Genomic DNA, 17,500 nt, shown 5'->3' with positions numbered 1-17,500 from the left:
TTATTCTAAATGACACTTGGCCTACAAAGATATTAGAGCTGTGTACTAAATGTATTCTACTGTAGTAAGCTGGGTCGGACATTACCGCCCTCGGTAGACAAGGTCAAACACAAGCCTGTAATACAGTCATGGTAATTGCATGATTCTTTAATGGGATTGCTGTACTGCTGACAGAAATATGACCATATGAATTACTCTAACATGTAATCTTTTCCAAAACACTTCGTAGTATGGGACTTCATTATGGCTGGAGGGGAACTAGGCGAGGTTTGTCCCACATTAACATCAAGAGTATCTCACAAACAGGCACGTATGCACACACGTCGTTGTAGGCTACACATATATTCACAAACAGCAACAAGTCCACCCACACACACACACAAACACACACAAACACACACGCAGCCTGATAAGATCATTGAGATTTAAAAAAGATTCACATGACCACAGCCTGCTTGCCAACAGTTATAAAGGCAGCAGCTGAGTGCCGAGTGCCAAGTCTGAGACAACACAATATTGTATCTGATAGCAGGAGGATATGAAGATCTAACGGTGACAACAGAGTCCCAAATGGCACCCTATTCCCTATGTAGTGTTTGAAATCCTTTTTTAAGGAAACATCACTGGTGAGTGAGTATGCACCGCAGACTCGTTACTATCCAGTTACATACAAGGACAGGAGAGAAGAGTAGTGAACATACTGTTCTAGCTAGGGGAGATGGCATTTGCAACTACACTACTATGTTCAAGTCAAACTCAGTATTGTCTTGCTCATGAGATGTTGTAGAATCTTTTCTATGTGTCAACTGTTTCATATTTTGGAATTACTCACAACTCCCAATGGCCTTGATATTAACACTGGCACATTAAAACTAGTGAGCGGACCAGTCTCATTCTAGAGCAGACTAGCCCCCTCTAGTGTTGAATCAGCCCCACTTCGCTGTCCCTTTCTTGTCCCCCCACACCCACTGCAGCACTACTGAAACAGACCCCAGCTCTACTTAAAGACCATGCAGAGAGAGAGAGAGAGAGAGAGAGAGAGAGAGAGAGAGAGAGAGAGAGAGAGAGAGAGAGAGAGAGAGAGAGAGAGAGGTGGCCCCTGTCCCATTGTCTCAGAGAGAGTATCAGCTGTAGATGTCCAGAGCAGAGCATAACAAGCGACGTATCCGTGTCATCTCATTTTTGAGACGGGACGCTGTGAGGAAAGTGAGGAAAGTGAACCAATACCACTACTGTGAAAGCTGAAAGCCATGTAGGACCGATAACAGTGAGTGGGGATTATATCCTGGAGTGTGTGGTTGACTGTCATTCACAGCTCAAGCCTCTGGTTTTCATCCCCTCCTTTTAATCAGGGACTGATTCAGACCTGCTTACACGGGGCGCGTGGAATGAACTGCCAGGTAGAAACAAAAAACAGATGTGTTTCGGCCCTCCAAGACCGGAAGTGAACAGCCCTGTACAGATGTGTTTCGGCCCTCCGAGACCGGAAGTGAACAGCCCTGTACAGATGTGTTTCGGCCCTCCGAGACCGGAAGTGAACAGCCCTGTACAGATGTGTTTCGGCCCTCCGAGACCGGAAGTGAACAGCCCTGTACAGATGTGTTTCGGCCCTCCGAGACCGGAAGTGAACAGCCCTGTACAGATGTGTTTCGGCCCTCCGAGACCGGAAGTGAACAGCCCTGTACAGATGTGTTTCGGCCCTCCGAGACCGGAAGTGAACAGCCCTGTACAGATGTGTTTCGGCCCTCCGAGACCGGAAGTGAACAGCCCTGTACAGATGTGTTTCGGCCCTCCGAGACCGGAAGTGAACAGCCCTGTACAGATGTGTTTCGGCCCACCGAGACAGGAAGTGAACAGCCCTGTACAGATGTGTTTCGGCCCTCCGAGACAGGAAGTGAACAGCCCTGTACAGATGTGTTTCGGCCCTCCGAGACAGGAAGTGAACAGCCCTGTACAGATGTGTTTCGGCCCTCCGAGACCGGAAGTGAACAGCCCTGTACAGATGTGTTTCGGCCCTCCGAGACCGGAAGTGAACAGCCCTGTACAGATGTGTTTCGGCCCTCCGAGACAGGAAGTGAACAGCCCTGTACTAAAGCAATTTTTTGGACCACACACTGCCTTCATAAGAGTTAACCAACACTGCAGAATGTAGCCTACAAGCAACAAACTACTGCCAACATGCCGTCAACGTTGTCATTTACTGATGCCCTAAGTAGATGAACCTCTGGCGCACCAAACCTTAATCTAAATGAACTTTATTGATCTGCGATGTTAACATCAATGCAAATCCTCCCAGCAGTTAATGTGTTTTTGGAGGCAGCTTAGATGAAGTTCATAGACTCATGTGTCACTCAGTGCATTCACAAACTCAGTGAAAGCTGTTCTCTACAGAGGGAGAGACATACAAACACACGCACACACACACACACACACACTTTTCTAATTACAAGGAGTAACTCAATCGTGTGTGTGTGTGTGTGTGTGTGTGTGTGTGTGTGTGTGTGTGTGTGTGTGTGTGTGTGTGTGTGTGTGTGTGTGTGTGTGTGTGTGTGTGTGTGTGTGTGTGTGTGTGTGCGTGCGTGCGTGCGTGCGTGCGTGCGTGCGTGCGTGCGTGCGTGCGTGCGTGCGTGCGTGCGTGCGTGTGTGTGTGTGTAATTGAGGGTAGAGTTCCTAAACTGCAGAACCCAGCAGCGTGCAGATCTGTGTCAACACAGGGGTGGACTGGCTGGATTTCAGTACAGTACAGGAGTCAGCAGTCTATCATGCTTTAGGTGGACTTCAAACACCAGTCTCTATAGATGTGTCCAAAAACGCAGTCAGGTTTACCAGATAATATCCTTTATGAAGTGTATTAATGCCGCATGTGTAGTATTGACTGAACTATGTCAGAGAATGAGCGATAGGAGCAAAAAGAACCACGCATGATGATTGTTTTTGTAATAGAGAGGGGTAGCAACCTTAAATGAGCAACAGACCATTTGAAGACTATTTTTCCTGATGCCAAATAGAATGGGGAAGATTAGTTTAGAATATATAGACTTTGTTTGTGATGTCAGTCTGTCAAAGTATACTGAATAACACGTTCTGTCAATACACCATAATTCAAGGACATTCATCAGTTTAGCAAGTCCAAATGTACAGTCTATTATACACAGCATGTCACCTCCTCCAGATCATGTCTGTCCGATGACCTCGCTTAGCATCTAGTGGAATCCTCCTCTAACATCCTGACAGTCAGGCCACAGTTAAGCTGCCCTACCCTGACAGGGTCATGCCAGTCACACACGCACGCACGCAGGCAGGCAGACACACACACATACACACACCAGCCAGAAACCCATTGCTTAAAACCCATTCTTGTTTCGGCTAACATATGGCGCTCTGCCTTGTTTAGCATTGAGGCCCAGTGATTCAGTATCCTCAAACACAACTTTGCCATTTGATTTGGGCACAGAAATGTGCTTAACAATGGTCAAGTTCATCCTCCTCGAAATCTAGAGGCCAGTTAGTCAGTGGGGCGGGAAGGCAGCATACCACCGAGACAAAGAGACTAGCTAATCTCTGACAAGCAGAGATGGATTAAGAGAGGGAGAAGGGTCAGGCCTGGGAATGTTTTAGACAAATCACTCCTTGGACCAACGCAGCTGGAGTTTGTCAACCTCCTCACAGAGCTAACAAGACAGTCCAAGATAAGATGATAGGGAGGCTGAGGAGGAGGGAAGCATCATGACAAAACAGAACCATGAAGGAATGAACATTTACTGTTTTAACACATCCTATTCATCCCGCTAACTCACACGACCAGAGAAAATGAGAAAGGGCTCGTATAACGCTGGGACCGTGTTGGCTATCAACGAGACGTAATCCAAAGCAGTGATAGGGGAAGGATTATTTGTCTGTCTACTACTTTTTCTGTGTGAAAGGCTAAGGTCTATATAGATTCACAGATGAACTATACTGCTGGACTCAAAGGGGAGTTGTTTTAAAAATGTAGACATACCCCAAAGTAATTAGAGAGCCATAACCAATACCTAGTCATGCTTACACTATCATAACGATTAAGATCTCACCTTTTTTGGTGAATTTTTGTTTATACATTGCTGAGGTGGAGCCACTTTTGAAGACACAAGCTCAAGAACAGAGTACAAATATGATACAAAATATGTTTTTCCCTATTCAACAAAATTTTCTGGGAAAAATATTGTAACAATCAAATAATAAATTACTTACTATAATATTTCACATTTCTTATAACTTAAATAAATATGATCATACTTAGTGACAGTACAAAACTGATGACAGAGTATTTTCTGCCCACTGTCTGCTGGCACGTTACAACTTCAGCTTTAAGCAGAACGTGGTCTTGTTTAAACTCGACATAATTATTTAGTCTTTTTTTCAGGTTCTGAGAAAATCATAGCAAGACTGCTTTTGCTGCAATCTCTAGGGTCTCCCGATTCATATGCCGTATTGTAAGGGGAGCAGCGAGGTTCACAGGCAGTGGAAATCAATCCTTTGTCTGGATAGGCCAGAAAATGTGATGCGGTAAGTCCCTATGCAAATGAGGTGTCAGGTTTCACGTTCTGCATCTCAGATAAGAGCAGAGAACGACGAGCGAAGCGGGACAACCAGCGCGTTCACAGAGTGCACAGCAATTGATGTCGCACCATTACCGGAACGCTCCGTACACAAAAATGTTGGTCGGAATTGGTCCAGAACCGCTCAAAGCCCCCAAAATAAGGGACTTAACATTTAAGAGGTTTTAAACATGCTTTTAATCTGTCAAATGTATCTGGCTCTGTGATACTGTATCTGAATAGAACGTACGACAAGAAGTCATCTGTTCTGTTGGTTGTCTGTCAAACCTAAACCATATGATCCCTCCATCCTCTAAACACCACATGACATTAAATCAGAAGGCTGCAAAGGAACATTGCATATAATCTGCCTCCTCTTTAGCTCCCCGCCCTCTTCCTCTCGGTGACGAGGCTATCCGACTCCCTTCAATCTCTCCCATTTCCAATTATAGCCCAGTGTCAACATGGAGATGAGAGCGAGAAAGAGAGAAAGAAACCGATCTGGTTAAACAGCAGCTAGAGTGAGGAGGTAGGCATCTTCCATCTCAGATAAAAGAGGGGGAAACGGAGGAGAAGCTAGGGGGAAGCGGAGGAGAAGCTAGGGGGAAGCGGAGGAGAGGATAGGGGGACCCGGAGGAGAGGCTGGCCCCTGGCCCTGGCCTTTAGTTATGGACAGGCAGCTATTAATTCAGTCAGGCTAATTAGTGTATAACGTCCCTGTTAGCAATAGAAGCTAACCACTAACATAAACCATACGCCTGCTGCACTGCCACTGATACACAGAGAACAAACACACTGATAACATGTGGAGCACTCAACTCATTGCTAACAACCCAGGAATGAGAACTGTGCTCATTGTGCTCATTACACAAACCACTCTGGTACAAAGACTATTCCCGGAGACATTAATGGCTTTGATATTTAGATGTTGCATGGGAGTCTATAATAGACCTGCTTTGAGTCCGAGTTGAACTCAGGTTGTGGTAAATATCCTCAGTCAGAGGTTCCTTTTTTTTGGCCAATGTTCCAGAGCTGAATGCCTGGCTAACTAGCGTGAAGCATCTTTCCCTGATTACATTCACATAGAACTGGAGGAAATTGGCCCCCTCCATCATCTAAATGTGTAAACCTCCTGACCCAATGCGTTTCAGTGAGCGCTAAAACAAAGGAGTGATTTTGCGGGTCTCTTAGGAATTCCCCCGCTGTTAATTTTACAATTAGAAGCTTATCCAGCACAGCTTAGCTACTAGCGCCGACACAACCACACTAGCTAATCAGCTTGGTCACAGTGGCGAGGCTCTTAAACAAACGTGACCCACTTGTGTGTGTGTGTACATGCATGCAAGATTGTGTGTGGGTGCGTTACGGTGTGTGCGCCCGTGCATACGTGTGCGTGTGAGCATTTGCGACTTTCCTCTGGCACTGGAGTCTGAATGAGTGGCAACTCACAGTGGAAACCTCATTCAAGGGGAACCCCAGTGGCTTAAGTAAATGAATGCTTTGAGCAAGCTTCTAATACTACACACGGACCTCACAAATCTATGTATTTATGACATAGATAATGTACATGGAGAGATGACCTTTCTAATCATATAGTAATGTACATATTGGCATATCAGCAAAATACACTCAAAGCGAAAGCCTACTCTTCAGCCGTCAAGTTTTCTGGCTCCTTGTTTGACCACCCCCAGTCTCACAGTGAGCTCAGTGCATAACACGTCCTCTCCCAACCCCAGTCCCACAGTGAGCTCAGTGCATAACACGTCCTCTCCCAACCCCAGTCTCACAGTGAGCTCAGTGCATAACACGTCCTCTCCCAACCCCAGTCTCACAGTGAGCTCAGTGCATAACACGTCCTCTCCCAACCCCAGTCTCACAGTGAGCTCAGTGCATAACACGTCCTCTCCCAACCCCAGTCTCACAGTGAGCTCAGTGCATAACACGTCCTCTCCCAACCCCAGTCTCACAGTGAGCTCAGTGCATAACACGTCCTCTCCCAACCCCAGTCCCACAGTGAGCTCAGTGCATAACACGTCCTCTCCCAACCCCAGTCTCACAGTGAGCTCAGTGCATAACACGTCCTCTCCCAACCCCAGTCCCACAGTGAGCTCAGTGCATAACACGTCCTCTCCCAACCCCAGTCCCACAGTGAGCTCAGTGCATAACACGTCCTCTCCCAACCCCAGTCCCAGGTCTCCAGGAGGGATTCAACAGCATACCGTTTCACAACAGCATACCAGCATTGACTAAGGCCAATGCTATCTACGACATCAAAACAACATACAGTCTCACTGAAGTTCTTACTACGATCAAAATCAAGTTTCTAGAATGCACTCTCGGAAGCAAATAAATCCTGCCAGAAGTCGAGAGGGCCTGGCACTATAAGGTTGTGCTGCATTTTTATCAAAATTATTGCGTTATTGACATAGTACTCTAGATACCCCGATTCATTTTGTTTAATTCAAAAGAATACAATTTAACAATTGCTGGCACCATTCAAACCGATGAGGGTTTGGTACTTTAAAACCAATTATTTCAGAATCCTCATTTTGCAGATAGAACCCTATAGTCCCAAAACTCTCAAAGAGCTGGATTATTTTGATCCCATTCCCGGTTTTACAGAGGGAAGATTCCCGTTAAGCACACATTCCAGCTACGAAGGGGCGTTGCCGGTACATTCCAGCTGCAGAGGGACCATGCCGGAACATTCCAGGCCATAAAATCCCCCATCCATCTCTCTATCCCTGACTCTGTCTTCACTCTCTCTCTCTCCACCGGCACACTCAGACTCTCGTTAACTCCACAGATGAGAATACCGAGGCACAACGCCAGAGAGAAAGCCCCACACGGCACGTACACAGACTACATACTACTGGAGAGAGACAAAGGTGTGTGTGTGTGTGTGTGTGTGTGTGTGTGTGTGTGTGTGTGTGTGTGTGTGTGTGTGTGTGTGTGTGTGTGTGTGTGTGTGTGCGTGCGTGCGTGCGTGCGTGCGTGCGTGCGTGCGTGCGTGCGTGCGTGCGTGCGTGCGTGCGTGCGTGCGTGCGTGCGTGCGTGCTTGCATTCTTCCACTTGCTCAGGTGAATGTCCTCTCTGAACTCTCAGGTGAGATTTGAACAGGAAGTGACACCTGATCATGTGACAGCTTCCTGCTCACCTGTTCACCTGTCAACAAATCCTTCAAACAGTCCCAGGCAGAGCGCTGACCCATAGTGGAGAAGGAAGGTAGTTGTCTGACTTTCAGTAGCACCAGATGTGCTACTATCTGCTCCTGTTCCCTTCCACTGTATGTTGCATTTGGCTCAGAGAATCAAACGCCATACTTGCCCTGAACTGGTTGAGAGAAGGATGGGTCCCACCTATAGAATCTGGTCCTTTTCTATGTTTCTCACAGTTCTCAGCCTATATGTTTTGTACTGTACCATTGTTGTGTTTGGCCTCACTTTGAAGGAAACAGGCATGGGCCCTTTGTTAGTCATAGAGTGATACATGACTTGAGGCACAGTGCAAATAGAGCTGAATTCAAATGAATTCCTGGTTTCACTTGAGGTAGTGAAAAGTCTGTCACCCTTTCCTCTAAGCTTTATCTTTATCACACACTTCCCTTACTTCTCTCTCTCTCCCTCTCCCCCTCACTCCCTCTCTCCTGCTCTTTATCTCTCTCTCAGTTTGAACTAGAGGAATTCCTCCAGGAAAAACAGGCCAGTCTCCTCTCTCTGTTTGCCAAGAAAACGTCCCGGTGGAAGAGAGACTCCCTCTCTCATCTCTGACAACTCAGCTTCCCATCCCTTCCCTAGAGACCTCATCCTCTCCTCTCACCCACTCCTCTAAAATACTCTCACCCGTCATAGTGCATATTCACTGTTTTGCAATGTACAGTAGCCTCAGGAGCACTCTGTGGGTTAGCACCATGGTGTAGCCGGAAGACAGCTAGCTTCTGTCCTCCTCTGGGTACATTGACTTCAATACCATACCTAGAAGGCTCATGGTTCTCACCCCCTTCCATAGACTTACACAGTAATTCTGACAACTTCCGAAGGATGTCCTCCAACCTATCTGAGCTCTTGCAGCATGAACTGACATGTTGTCCACCCAATCAAAGGATCAAAGAATTCATCTAGCTATATGCAGGCAAGAGTGTGCAAGGTAATATTGAACGTGTCACAGTCTGTCACCTTGATTACTCAAAATGTTCTCGACCTGAGCACCTACGGTGTAAACTTCATTCATTGGCTAGGTTGCAACAACTTCATGACGGGTACAGGGAAAATTCTAGTATCATGTAGTAGCCTAAACCTATCAATGTTACATTGAACTGGGTGAATGGAACATGAATGGCAGTCATTCAACACGCTGTAATAGAAACAAAAATAATCATCCTCCCTCATCTTAAACGGCACAGACCGCGACTGGTGTGAGTGTGTCTGTGCAAGTCTGTGCCTCCGTGTTGTGCATAGGTTCACAGCAGGTTCAGTTCAGGCAGCAGTCCTTCCCTTGACCTTTGAACCCAGCCACAAAAACAAGAGGTCAGGGAGAATAACTATCTTATCACCCTCAGTAACATCACTAGTCAGTCTCACAGGGGGTAGATCTCCAGGAAAGACCAATGGATCAATGATTCTTGGTACTGAAGCCCATTGGAACTCAATAAATGCCATTGACTGGCCACTTTATTACTGTAAGATCTCCATACAGATGACTTAGTCCAGCCGTACTCAACAGGCAGACTGGCGGTCTGGATCCAGAACCAGAAACGCGTCCCGACCAAAAACAGTTGGTAGTTTATCGCAGTTGCAATGCCTGGGTTATGGGTTCAGTATGAAAGGGATCGGTATGAAAATGTATGCACTGTACTGTAAGTTGCTCTGGATAAGTGTCTACAAAATAAACAACGCGATCAGCCCTTTGAACGGCCATTCAAACTTACCCCCCTATTCCCTATGGGTGGTGATCAAAAGTAGTACCCTATATCACGTTACATTGGGGACACAGATTCTACCATGATATCTGCTGATATGAAGGCCAGAGCAGGTATAGCAAAGGAAACCTTGAACAGAACAGCTAGATAGGAGGCAAGTTCACAATCACCTGGTCAACTATTAACATGGTCTACCACTCACTACCTGGTTTATCATAGATGCATACCCACACACCTCTCTCTCATTGAGTCCACGTGGTCTCCTCTATCGTGGCTACGGTTGCATCACAAACAGATACAGTTTGTTTTGTCTGTGTGTGCATCCGTGACATGTGAGTGTGCACAGGTATGCAATGTAAGAATCTTCATGACTGTACATGGCCGGGTGATTAGGGGTTTACATGTGTTTATGTCAGTGGTGGCTGGCGGGTCGGCGATAAAGGAGAACAGGCTCATTGTAATGACTGGGATGGAATAAATTAAATGGTGTAATAATTGTCTTGAGTTTCCATCCATTCCAGTACCACCGTTACGATGAGCCTGTCCTCCTAAACCTACGCTCTCCAGCCTCCTCTATGACGGTGCCCCGTTGAAAGTCACTGAGCTCTTCAGTAAGGCCATTCTACTGCCAACGTTTGTCTATGGAGACTGCATGGATGTGTGCTCGATTTAATACACCTGTCAGCAACTGGTGTGGCTGAAATAGCCAAATCCACCAATTTGAAGGGGTGTCCACATACTTCTGTATATATAGTGCAAGAGCAGAATGAAGACTGACCTACCTCACTGCTGACTCCTCCATGATCCCCCTCCTTTCTCTCTTGAACTCTCTCAGTAGATTCTCAGTCTAATGCCCCTATCTCGCAGTCTGGAAATGCAGTCTGCTCTGCCCTCTCTCTTTCCACTATTTTCTCTTCTCCCTCTCTCCTCTCTTTCTCTTATTACCCTCTCACTTACTCTACCCTCCCCTCTCACTTACTCTACCCTCCCCTCTCACTCTATCACTCGCTTACTCCCCTCTCGCTATTTTTTACTCTCAATGTCCTCCACCTTCCCACTTTTTCTCCCTCTCTTTTGTCATCTCTCTCTCCCTCTCCCTCTCCCTCTCCCTCTCCCTCTCCCCTCCCTACCTCTATCCCTCTCTCCCTCTCTCCCTCTCCCTCTGTCTTTCTCTCTTTCTCTCTCGCTCTCTCCCTCTCTGCAGACAGTTGACTCAGAGCCAGGGTCCAGAGGCCGGTATGAGTGGAATTTATACAGGGCAGAGAGCAGAAACAATCGTTCCTTTGCGGCTAATATCTTTTTTCTTTCTCCCTGAGCTGAACTCGTGCACACACATGGGTTATATTCCCTACACATCTACGGCAAGGTGCACACACCCACAGACACAGAAACGCACACATACACATGGATTACATTCCCAGAGGAGCAGACAGCTGTATTTAAGCACAACGCTCATGCCCATCTTTCTCTCCGTCTGCTCCCTCCATCCGTTCGGCCCTGTCTGCTCCCTCACTCCCCTGCCTCTCCTCTGCCTGTCTTCTCCTTTCCAATCATTAACTCTTGTCAGAGGCAGTGACAGCGGCCAGCTTAACCCCCAACAGCCCCCCACCTCTCATTCTATCTGTTGCGCCAAACACTCAACCCGACCCCAAGGCCACCCCTAATCAAGTAACCTTCACGGCCAAGGCAAGGTACACACACACAGACACACACACACACACATGCATATTATCCATGTGGGACTGTGCTGATGAGCTACTGAATGTTACATATTGGGAAAATACTCAACTCTGAAGGACTCTGAAGACTTTGTTGAATCTCAAATGCTTGGTCAAAAGCTAAAAGTAGAAGTGATAAAATCATATGACCCACACATTGCGGTTTGTGTATTCCAAAAGTCCTTGGAAGGTCCCAGACAGGGAGGGAGACAGACAGACAGACCGACAGACACACCCTTGATGCATTACAGATGCCCCTCTCTACTGTTTCACACTTCCCATCTATCTTTCTATTCCTGTTCCACCTCCTTCCTTCTTTTCATCTATCGTTCCAGTCCTTCTGTTCCAGCTCTGTCTTCCTTTCCAGCTGTGCTATGTCAGTCTCAACCCTCCTTCCCGCCTTGGAGAATCAACAGCTTAACCACACCTGTCTCAGCAAGGCTTCTTGAGTCTGATGCTACATGGCGTTCACACTATAATGGTTTGTGCAACATAACTGGTTGGAAGGTAATGCACTCGACTGGAGCTCTACATTGCTTTGCGCTGTGAGTGGCCAGTTTAATCACAGCTTAATTAAGTCACTGATTCCGGTTGGTTCTGTTTGGTTCCGGCCCAGTAATACTAAGCTGTGGCAAGAAACATGAATGTGGTCACTCGCAGCACACAACTATGTAGCGCTCCAGTCTAGCGCATGACCTTCTATCTCAACAGCCTGGAGATACGGTCTCCGCTTGTCATTCCCGCTATACAAACTCTTCCTCAGCCTTGTCCACATAACTCACTGTGGTCTCTCTGATAGTCCAGGCCACACTAGTAGGATTGAAGTTGGCTTGGTATGGTTCTGTTTTTTTTCTTTACACTGTTTTCTAAGAGCTCCTCACACACAAAGACTCAGCTGTACTCGTGGAGACGGTTTCTCATTGATACCGCCCATTTTCCAACCTTCGCTATCTCCCCGGCAGAATGTATAGTGTATAGCCTCTGTTGTGTTCTGTTTCATTCATGAGCCAGGGAGGGATGCTGCCAAATGAGAGCAGGCTACGATGTTATCTTCAACGCGAGGTAGGGGAGGAGAGATTTACAAGGTTTGTTTACGTGAGGCATGGCAGAAAGCCAAAATAACACCAGGTTTACTGTGAGTGTCTATAATTCTGCCATATATGAGCAAAAGTGATGGCAGGCACCGCATTCCGTTGGTAGTACAGGATCTTTGCCTATTGGCTGCAAATATAACTGCGCATATCTTTGGCATACCCCCCCCCCCCTCTCTCTCTTCTTAAAACATCCCTTGAGAAACACTCTTAAAGCATATTCAACATATTCAACAGTGAGACCAATATCAACAGTCCATCAGCAGATCATTAACGCAACATGAATTTCTCAAGCAGGGCTGCAAGTTGTCGAATCCATTTGTTGTCTTGCTTGCTGGGAGCGTTAGCTGTTGTCTATCTCTAAGTGCACATTCCCTGGACCAGAGCTAGCAAACACTATGTCAAGCAAGCCACTTTTATTCAACGTTCACTATTAGACAGGCCTCCTAGCATTTGCTTGGTCAACTATACCGTACAGCAATGGTCCAAAAGCGACTGTGTATCACAATGGAACACAACTTCTGCGAATCCATCTCAAATGCCATGGAGCTAAAACACACTTGATCCACGAGGAGTGGTAGGAACGTTGACAAAGAGTATCAGGCCTATCTGAACCGGGTGAACTATGAAACAGTGCAGATGGACAGTCTCCGCTGACCTGATTAAAAATGACCCTACTGTTCATTGTCCCCATAGACATATGTACAGCATGCACACACACGTGCACGTGCACGGACACACACACCCACACACCCACACGTACACACCGGTGTTGCAACAGTGACTCCATCAATAGCCAGACTGTAGACTTGGAACACTTCACTCTCATTCTAAACATATTACTTTATTTGGATTCACAATGACACAACGGGCCTTATTTGTCAGCCTTTTACCACACAAGAACCGAATCTCCATATGGATGCTTGGCCTCGTGAACCTTCACCGGTCAGTGACCCGACTTCAAATCAACTTAAGTAAGAATGTTTCGCGAGCTGTTTTGATACACACGCACACATACACGCACGAAAACACGCACACATACACGCACGAAAACACGCACACATACACACACAAACAAACACACGCACGCATACACACACACAAACAAACACACGCACGCATACACACACACAAACAAACAAACGCACACATACACACACAAACAAACACACGCACACATACACACACACAAACAAACACACGCACACATACACACACAAACAAACACACGCACACATACACACACAAACAAACACACGCACACATACACACACAAACAAACAAACACACGCACACATACACACACAAACAAACACACGCACACATACACGCACAAACACACATACCTAAACCTTGATTTATGACAGTCTGACCACACCACAGCCTGAGGTCTCTCTCTCTTTCTATTCTTCCTTCCTCTCTCCCTCCCTCTCCTTTGGGATTCAACGGCACCCAGAGAGCCACAAATCTCCTGCTTTTCTCTTTCTTTCCTTTTTCCGTCCTCTCCCCCCTTCTCCCTGGCCAATTATGACATTCCAGGGCCCCGTCCTTTTGTTTTCTCTGCCGACCATTAGGTGTTAAATTAGTGCTAATCTGTAGAGCAACACAACCGCAAGGCAAACGTGTGTCCCCTCACTATGTGGGTTTCAGACAGTCACGGGGTGTCCGTAATTACGCACACACACGAATGCACACACACAAATACACCCGCTGCGTTCTCTCATTAAGCGTTGAGGGGGCTCGAGGCTTTTTACAGTGTAAAATGAAGGTTCTGCAGTCAGGTGTAATATATTAAGCACGGTCTATCTCACCTTGGCTTGTGATAACTACCTGACTGCAGGACATGCTGAAGGCCTATATTATGTTTAAAGGAAGAAGAGGGAGTACGGGTGGAGGTGGAGGGAGGAGAAGGCGAGAGAGAGAGGGAGGGAGGGAGGGGTCATCCCCTCCTGCTGAGTGTGGAACAGGTAGAGACAGGTTTCTGGAACTACAGGAATGTGTGGTCATCTCAACTTCATACAGCTGGAGACGGCGGTCCCTCTGAACACACACACACACAGACGGAAACACAGACACGGAAACACACACACGCACACAGATGCATATCACTGCTGTAAGAGAGTAGTTCGGGTAAGGTGTGCATAATGCTGCAACACCATGTGACTCCTCCTGCGTGTGTGTGTGGGTTCTTTTCTCTCCTCTGAGAGGTCGACACGTACACCCAGTCGCCACAACACTGACCATGTCGCTGAGACATCGTAACCCAGTCAGAAGCTGACGTTGAATTTGGTTGTCATCACCCACTTATTCCACAGCCACAGGCCATCATGTTGCAACAAAAGACCTGTCCTCTCCAGTCCTGTGCCTCATCCTCCTGGTGTTCAACATCTAAAACACACACACACACACAAACTACCCCCTCTCCTCTAAACTCCTCCCCCCTCTTATTATCGGTTTCAACTCTATTATCCTTCACTCCACCTTCCCTTTATCCTCCTCCTCTTTCCTCTATTCTTCTCCCCCTCTCATCCTCCTCTCCATCCCTGTCTCCCTAGAGACAGACAGACTGGGACTGGCCGTAACAGGTTGCTGCTGGCCTAATGTGTGACTCACCACACAGCAATGAGCGGTGAGCTCTGTCTGTCTATTCAATCATCCCTCGTTTCCTCTCTTTCTTCTTCTCTTTGTGGACCTGCAGGCGTTGACACTTTAGCGTTAGACTCATAATTACACTAATAGGTGTGAGATAGAGGGGGGGTGCGATGACACACACACACACACACACACACACACACACGCACAAACTCACACACACACAAGCACACTGTATTCTAGGCTCTAATTAGTGCAGGGTGGGGCAGGGTTCTGCGTGGTAATCGGTAATCATAACTTGGTTTAGGTCTGAGGACGTTCTTAGTGTGTGGTTCTCAGAGGGCAGTTAAGACAACCAGCAGTGCTCTTATATAGCCTAGCTGATGTTTTTAGTACTGTAATTGAAATGAAATCATCCCACAGTCTGCAGCTCTTTGGTTTAGTTCTTTCCCACACCATAACCACTTAACCGTAGCCACATCCGCCTACCCACTCTTAACCTCCTAAAGCCTGTTTCATTTTCATGTGACCCAACAAATAAACAAAACAGGTCTTTAGTAACAACGCACATGTGGCCAGCAGGGACCACTAGTGGGTCCTGAATTCAGTTTGGGAAGCCCTGTTTTAAAAGGTTCTATGGGGGAGGTGTGGGAAGGCTAGATCTGACCTGGGATGCATCCCAAATGGGCAACAGACTCCGTCCTTTCTACCACTCTAAATTTCTCTAGGAAACTATTTTCCACCTTCTCCTCCCTCTTTAATCTTCCACCCTCTCCCTCCTCCCCTCTCTGCCGACGACTTTGTCAACCACTTTTGGAAAAAAAGGTTGACGACATCCGCTACTCATTCACTCAGCGTATTGAGTCCACTGGTCTCACTCACATGGAACTACCATACGACCTTGACCTCTTTCTCCCCTCTCTCTCCAGATGACATCCTGTGACTAGTGAGGTCTGGCCGCCTGACAACCTGCCTGCTCGACCCCATCCCTTCCTCCCTTCTCCAGAACATCTCTGGAGACCTTCTTCCCATTCCTCACTTCTCTCAACTCATCCCTGACCACTGGCTGCGTCCCCTCTGAATCAAAAAGGCCCAAATTGCTCTCCTCCTCAAGAAACTAACACCGGACTCAACTGATGGCAAAAACTATAGACCTGTATCCCTTCTTTCTTTTCTTTCTAAAACACTGTATCTGCTGTATCTGATCAACTTTCTCGTTATCCCTCTAGGAACAATCTTCTTGACCCAAACCAGTCAGGCTTCAAGACGGGTCACTCGTCCGACTCTGCTCTTCTCTGTGTCACAGAAGCTCTCCGCACTGCCAAAGCTGACTCTCTCCTCTGTTTTCATCCTCCTAGATCTATCCGCTGCCTTTGACACCGTGAACCATCAGATCCAGATCTCCACCTTCTCAGAGCTGGGCATCTCAGGCTCTGAACACTCTTGGATTGCATCCTACCTGGCAGGCCGCTCCTACCAGGTGACGTGGAGAGAATCTGTGTCTGCACCACATGCTCTGACTGCTGGTGTCCCCCAGGGCTCAGTTCTAGGCCCTCTCCTCTTCTCTCTATACACCAAGTCACTCCTCTCAATCATATCCATGGTCTCTCCTATCATTGCTATGCGGATGACAGTCAACTACTCTTCTCCTTCCCCCCTTCTGACACCCAGGTGGCTACATGCATCCCTGCGTGCCTGGTAGATATCTCAATGTGACTGTCAGCCCACCACCTCAAGCTCAACCTTGACAAGACGGAATTCAAAGACCTCTCCATCACGGTTGACAACTCCACAGTGTCATCCTCCCAGAGTGCAAAGAACCTTGGCATGACCCTGGACAACACCCTGTCATTCTCTCTTGCAGTTTGATGCTCTACAACATCCGTAGAGTACGACCCTACCACACACAGGAAGTGGTGGAGGTCCTAATCCAGGCACTTGTCCTCTCCCGTCTGGATTACTGCAACTCGCTGTTGGCAGGACTCCTCGCATGTACCATCAAACCCCTGCAACGTATCCAGAACACTGCAGCCCACCTGGTTTTTCACCTTCCCAAGTTCTGTCATGTCACCCCGCTCCTCTGCACACTCCACTGGCTTCCAGTTGAAGTGCACATCCACTACAAGACTGTGGGGCTTATATACGGAACAGCAAGAACACTCTGTTCTACTACCTCAGGTGTCTTAGCCCTCCCACCACTACGGGAGGGCAGCTCCCGCTCAGCCCAGTCCATGTTCTTCTCTGTCCTGGCACCCCAATAGTGGAACCAGCTTCCCCCTGAAGCTAGGACAGCAGAGTCCCTGCCCATCTTCCGAAAGCATCTGAAACCCTACCTCTTCAAACAGTATCTTAAATAATACTCCTCTTCACATCGAACCCCGCACCCCCCAAAAAATGTTAAATACAGTACCAGTCAAAAGTTTGGACACACCTGCTCATTCAAGGGTTTTTCTTTATTTTTACTATTTTCTACATTGTATAATAATAGTGAAGACACCAAAACTATGAAAAAACACATATGGAATCACGTAGTAACCAAAAAAGTGTTAAACAAATCAAAAAAATATTTTATATTTGAGATTCTTCAATGTAGGCCCCCTTTGT

The 17,500-nt window shown here is 47.1% G+C and overlaps 1 protein-coding gene across 6 annotated transcripts in view; it reads right to left on the bottom strand.

Moving 5' to 3' along the window:
• LOC118388824 (pleckstrin homology domain-containing family A member 6-like) overlaps positions 1–17,500 on the bottom strand; it is a 179,590-nt gene that overhangs the window by 101,463 nt on the left and 60,627 nt on the right. The window contains exon 1 of one of the 6 annotated variants that reach the window (XM_052527138.1): positions 10,278–10,412. The exons of 4 other annotated variants lie outside the window; for them this stretch is intronic. The gene's annotated coding sequence lies outside the window, so the exon portion shown is untranslated. Of the gene's footprint in view, positions 1–10,273; positions 10,413–17,500 lie in introns of those variants that run through there. One more of the 6 variants, XM_052527139.1, reaches the window with a different exon arrangement.

Source organism: Oncorhynchus keta, chromosome 10 (genome assembly GCF_023373465.1).
Source record: "Oncorhynchus keta strain PuntledgeMale-10-30-2019 chromosome 10, Oket_V2, whole genome shotgun sequence".
Lineage (NCBI taxonomy): Eukaryota > Metazoa > Chordata > Actinopteri > Salmoniformes > Salmonidae > Oncorhynchus > Oncorhynchus keta.
The sequence above is the reverse complement of the archived record's forward strand: the minus strand, read 5'-3'. Positions and strand labels throughout refer to the sequence as shown.